This window comes from Cupressus sempervirens, chromosome 8 (assembly GCF_028749045.1).
Source record: "Cupressus sempervirens isolate cs-2001-9-10 chromosome 8, ASM2874904v1, whole genome shotgun sequence".
NCBI classification, from domain to species: domain Eukaryota; kingdom Viridiplantae; phylum Streptophyta; class Pinopsida; order Cupressales; family Cupressaceae; genus Cupressus; species Cupressus sempervirens.
The window spans coordinates 807372827-807379430 of record NC_143125.1 but is presented as its reverse complement, the minus strand read 5'-3'; the positions used below and the strand labels follow the sequence as shown (position 1 = coordinate 807379430).

The 6604-nt window shown below is 31.1% G+C and overlaps 1 pseudogene; it reads left to right on the top strand.

The window, feature by feature from the left end:
- The first annotated feature begins 1868 nt into the window (after positions 1 to 1868).
- Positions 1869 to 6177, top strand: LOC149544860 (serine carboxypeptidase-like 45; annotated as a pseudogene).
- Positions 6178 to 6604: the final 427 nt, after the last annotated feature.

The window sequence follows — 6604 nt, the reverse complement described above, 5'->3', positions numbered from 1 at the left end:
ACACTTGTTCCTTGTATTCAACATGTTCCTTATAGATTAAAAAATAATCCATATAAGCATCCAACTAATGAGAACTTGACCCTCACAATTTAACAAATTTTCATGTTTATATTCATACATCAAAAATTATAACAAACAATTTGCATTAGGCAAGATCAAATTTTTAAGTAATTCAATTCCTGAGATTAAAATTAATGTCAAACTTTCAAAAATCACACTCATTCACAAATATGACCTTTGACAATCTATTGTTAGGTTTTACAAGTCAACTACAAATATTATATTTCATAACATTAATGTACACTTCCATATCACAATTAGAATTATATATCAATATATAAGTTCTTATTATTTGTTGAATTTTATATTTAACCAGTGATTAAGTTTGTTGGTTAACATGTTCCAATTAATCAACTTTTAAATTTCTTTATCAAACTATTACATTGCATATTAGAGATGCAAATTTTTAACTTTACAATTTTTAGAAAATATTTTTCTACAGTTTGATTGGTTGAACTCATTTACCTCTTATATTGGCATGATGGATTTTAAAACTACTACTTTTTTAACACTAGTTTTTATTAAGCTAATGCATTCATATTTGTTTAATAATTATTTAATTAAGTACTTCCATTTAGATATTTATATTTTAATATTGTGTTGTCTTATAATATAATTTTAAAAATACTAAAAAAATTATATTATTTATATTATACAATTGTTTAAGAAATATTATTTTATCTTATTATTATGAAAATATTACTATTTTATATTATAATTTATTTATAATATATCAATAATTATATTTATCAATATTTTTTTTAAATATACTATAATAAATTTAATAAATTAAAATTAGATTTATATAAAAGCTAAAGACAAATATTAAGCCACCATGTGACACTTGTTCTAATATTTATTTAAATATTTGAATTATAATTATATTTAATAATCAATGTCATTTTTTGTATAGACTAATTATAAATTAATTTAATACACATATTTGGTTTATCAAGATAATTTATATAAAGCATTCTGCTTTTTCCATTAGAACTACGAAGGTTTACAATGCAGGCTAAATAATATAAGATAAGAATATTTGTCTTTAACTTTGCATCTCTGCCTCCAGGTCTATTCTGTAATCAAGCATAAATTACAAAACAAATGAACAAATAAATAGCATTGAAACTATCATGGAAGCATTGAAACATAGGAGAATACATACCTACTGGATTTTCTTAGCTGATCATTTTAATAATCACAAGTTTCATTAAGAACGTTAATAACCGAGAAATATATTCTTCCAATTTTGACATCTTTTGCTTATATAATCCCTATTGCCAATCCACAACTTCCAAAGCAAACACCTTTAAAATGTATACATTAAATCTCATACCTGGCTAACATATTCTTCCAATGTAATTTTCTTCTGTTTTTTTTTTGGCTCTCCATAGTGACGATAAGAATTTTATCATCTTTTGCTTATACAGTCCCTACCGTCAACCATAGCTTCCAATTTATTATCATATTTTGGTTGTCTAGCATCTCTGACAATGCTGTCTTCCATTAGCCGAATTTTTTATTTTTTATTTTTTATTTTTCAAATCATGCTTTATAATCCCCGCAAACTTTCAGTGTGGGCATCTGCAGCTTCCCACGCTCTTGGCTATTCATTTTATACCTTTAAAAACACTGACATCTTATGACACATTTTTTGTAATTTGACATGATATTTGCTCTACAGTAGAGCAAATTGAAACCAAGTGCACCAGCGCAAAGTCATAGAAGCCTCTCTAGGTGAAGTCATTGTTTGATTTTTCAACATGCAATACGGAGTTAGGTTTGGAGTATTCCCCACGTTATTACTTTTATCCATGGTTACAATATTTTAAGTTGCCTTAGGTGCCCCTGAAACTGATCTGGTTCCCAAGTTGCCAGGACAAACGCAAGAAACTAGCTTCAAACAGTATAGTGGGTATATCACCACAGATAATGTAAATGGAAGAGCCTTATTTTATTACTTTGTGGAGGCAGAGAAAAATTCTACATCTAGCCCATTGACCCTATGGTTTAATGGAGGTAAGAACAATTGATTTATTTCTATATAGATACTTCTATCTGCTTGTTTAATAAGATCAGATGGTCTTGAATTAGTTCAAACATTGCAGGACCGGGATGCTCATCACTTGGTTTTGGGGCATTCATGGAACATGGTCCGTTCAAGCCCATCAGTGGAGGTCTTTTGGAGCAAAATAAATACTCTTGGAATAAAGGTAACATTTATTGGATTGTTCAGAAGCTGGGTTATGAGGTTGAAATTCATTAGTCCAAAATTTGAACTTTCACATGGTGGATTCTCATAAGCTAAACTTATGTTTGGCCTTTTGGTAGTGACATTGAAAAATATTTCTTTACCTGTTATAGAAAATTCTCCTTACAAGTATCTTGTAGCTGATATATAATTCTTTTCTTGACAGAATCAAACATGCTGTACGTAGAGAGTCCTGTTGGAGTGGGATTCTCATATTCCAATACAACTTCAGACAATAATTCCAATGATACACTATCAGGTATTGTGTGCCGTGTCCCTTGCGTTTGATATAAGACCACTATAGTATATGTTTTGAGTACATACCTATCAGCATGATAGCACCGGATATAAAAATATGCTTAGAGTACATCACTGACCTGTATGATGTTACAGCTCAAGACAATTTGGATTTCCTTGTTAAATGGTTGGAGAAATTTCCCGAACTAAAAGATGTAGACATTTACTTAGCAGGGGAGAGCTATGCAGGTATGCCTCTATCTTCTTTGATTGTATATATCCAAGCATTTTGAGACTCTGTGGCCTGCTAATCAGGTCTAATGCTTGTAATAAATGAATATATTGTTATGAGCCTTTCTTTGAGATTGCATGATTCATATATCAATGACACATCTCTTATAAGTAGACATTAACAAGAATCCATCAGCCATGAAATTAAATTGTTCACTTGGCACTGATTGCATAAATGACCCATCTGTCATGTGTAGTGCACTGTAAGAACTCATCATTCATGAGCTTTAATAGCTTTAAAAAAAGGTTACAATCACAGTGTTCTTAGGAACCTATGAAGCAATGATACCTACATGTATTCAGAAGAATACCACACATACAATGATGTAATCTTCAATCACTACTAATGAAAATGGATCAATGAAGGAAACGACATCAAATAAGAATTAAAAATAATAATTAATTCTATATTATTGCTGCAGGGCACTATGTACCCCTATTGGCAACCCTTGTGATGGATTACAACAAAAGGCCAAATATTACACCCATAAAGCTAAAAGCAATACTCGTATGTCTGCTCTTGCATAATCATTATAATATTTGTCTTTGGAAAAAAATATTTGTCTCAGTATTATGTTAACCATATGCATCCAACTTTATGTATAACCCCTTATGAAGTGACAATCATGGACTCTAAATTGATGTTTGCAGATAGGGAATCCCCTTCTGGATATGGTGATAAGTGTCAACAATGGAGAATACTTTTGGTCACATGGTTTGATATCTGATAGCTCATACTTCATGGATCAAACTGTTTGTAACAATTCAAGATATTGGAACGAATTGTGTCACAGTAACATGTCACAAGCTTGTAATGATGTGAACAACACTATATCAGCTGATATAGGAGATGCTGTAGATATAAAATATGATGTCACATTAGGTTCGTGTTTATCTGACATTTCAACACAGTCAATACCGTCAAGGGATCAAGGGAAGATTCATACCATGGTAAACTTTTTGAACAACCTTTTTCTATCCTTTAGACTCAATCTTATTTAATTGATAGGTCAAAACTCTATCGATTCCAAATACAATTTTCCTTGAAGTAGCTAATAAGAGATACATATGATGACATAAATAATCTACCTGCACCTAACCTAATTAGAGTTGGCTTACATTATAACCATGTCTTTCACAAAATGAGCTATTACATCATTGCATCTTAGTAATGGATAATGGCAAATCATATAACTTTTTAAACAACTAGATATAAATAATATATATATATAGCATTTCTATAATCAATAAGGGTATGCAAATATGGGCATCAACATGACATGGGGCATCACGAGGATCAATATCATGATACGATAAGTATCTAAGCATTATTGATTGAACACTTTCTTGAAGTCGATTGGAGACCTTGGCTTTCCTCACCTGTCAATCAAGAGCTTAAAGTTCCTCATGTCCCTTGGCCAAAGACAAACCTAAATCAAACATACAGCCTCTACAATTTGTCTATAGTGATTGTCAATTTGTTTCAGTTTTAAATTTAAAATATAAGTTATATACTAGGATGTCAGTTCAGGTTTGGTTTTAAGTTTGGGTATGAAACACTGGTTCATATTCATGAAGCCTAGAAGCATGAGGTGAGATTAGAATGTTACATAGTATCATAAAAATATTTAAACACCATAAACTTCTAATCATAGCATCATCTTAACATATACTCAAGTTCAATATCAAAGATTCAAAACATTAAAATGTCAAATGATAAATCATAACATCAAGTGTAAATATCATTGTATCAAGTTCAACTAATAGATTAAAAATTTATTAATATTCTTCTTCTTCATCACCTTCTTCTTCATCATTGGCATCAGCTGCAACATAACATTATTGGTGTCAAAATCTTCAAATTCATCTAGTGTAAGCTGAGAAGTGGAAACCAACAAAAGCCTTCAGAATCAACTTTTCAGGATTGTAGAAGTTGATATATAGAGCCTAATTAGACTCAGAGGTGTTGATGCAAGTTTTATTCTACTACAACATACAAAATCAAGTACTCAACGTTTCGAAATGAAATATTAAACATCCAATCTTCACTTGAATAAAGTCACCCCTTATGCTAAGTTTGCAATGTAAGATCATTCGATGACTTCAAGGTTCCATTGCTTGTGGGTACTCACTAAAATAATGTGATATGCTGAAAACTTGGGGACTTACCTTGTTTCTCAAGATTTGACAATGCCCATTTAAAGATATGGCTTCACAATGTGCAGAAATTTTATTTTTTTGATTTTTAACTCTAACTTCTCAATTTACTTAAAAATAAATTGTAATATAGCTTTTGCTTGATGCTATTTTTTTCATCTGACTTTACTTGGCTACCATTTCTCATCAGAGTTTGCAAAAAATAAAAGAAATTGATCTCTGCATTGAAGATAAGATATTAACTTACCTGAACAGACAGGAGGTGCAGAAGGCACTTAATGCCAATACAACCAACCTGCCTGATAATTGGGCTTTATGTAGGAGGTATATCACTTGCATTACCAGATCTCTTGCTATTCAATTTGGTTTAGTAAGATAATATTATTTCATCTTAAAACTAAATACATTCATTCAAGGGTACAGTCAAATTTATAAATAGCAGACAGAAAGTTATTGTATTTGTATTTTTATCCTAGTTTATTAAAGATGGTAATTGATTTTTCAAGACACCGTTGCATCAAATTATGAATAGTTTTTCTTATTTCGAGTCACATAATTAATGTGTGTACTTACACTATCTACTATGTTTTATACTCCTTATTAAGAACCAGATTAATTAACGTCATTTTAAATATTAGGGCATTTTCCTACCAATACGACAATGTGGCAAATGACATAAGGCCAGTTGTTGCTAAGCTTCTAGAGGATGGTCTTCCCATTTTTCTATACAGGTGAAATTATACATCAATGCCTGCAATATTCTAGGAATTGTAATATTTGCATTTATTAAAAAGAAAATTATTGATTTCCATTTTACAGTGGAGACCAAGATGCAATGGTGCCACTTACAGGCACTGGAACCATTGTTAACAATCTGGCTGAGGATACAGTCCATGGTATGATCAAAAATAGGTGAGCTACACCAGCAGTACTTACTTAAAGAACCAAGGAGTAAATCGTCCTTGGTAAATAAATACAAAATATACTCAAAACTTCATTGATTGAATCAGGTTGCAGGATGGACACAAGCATATGGAAGGCCAATAAATGACAAAAACCACACTACTCTGATGTATGCAACTGTGCTGGGAGCATCACATACTGTTCCATACACTTCTCCATCAGAGGCACTTGCTTTGTTTAGAGCTTTCCTCAAAGGGTTGCCTTTACCTAACAATTAGAATATCCATGCTAACTTTTGGGAAACCTGGATAAGCATGTATTGCACTTATTGAAGGCAATTGAATGAAAACTAATTTTTAAGGCTCAATATTATTTCCAATCCCACCTTATAATGATTATTTAATATAATGTGATCTTTGCAGTTCTGTTTTGCGAGAAAACAATGTTTTCTGGCTGTCTACTGATGTAGGATTATTTTGTCACATTGGCCTTCATCAACTGAAAGTGGTGTCAATAGACACATACACATTATTAAAATCTTGGACATTTTATAAGGATTGCTTTTATTTTATAATAAATTATTTTAATATAACTGTTCAGCCTATGACAAAGTGACTCGACATAAACAAAAGATGTCTATAGGTATTGAATTGATCTACATTCCAACTGGCAATTTAATTGGATGAAATGCACAAAAGATGGAAA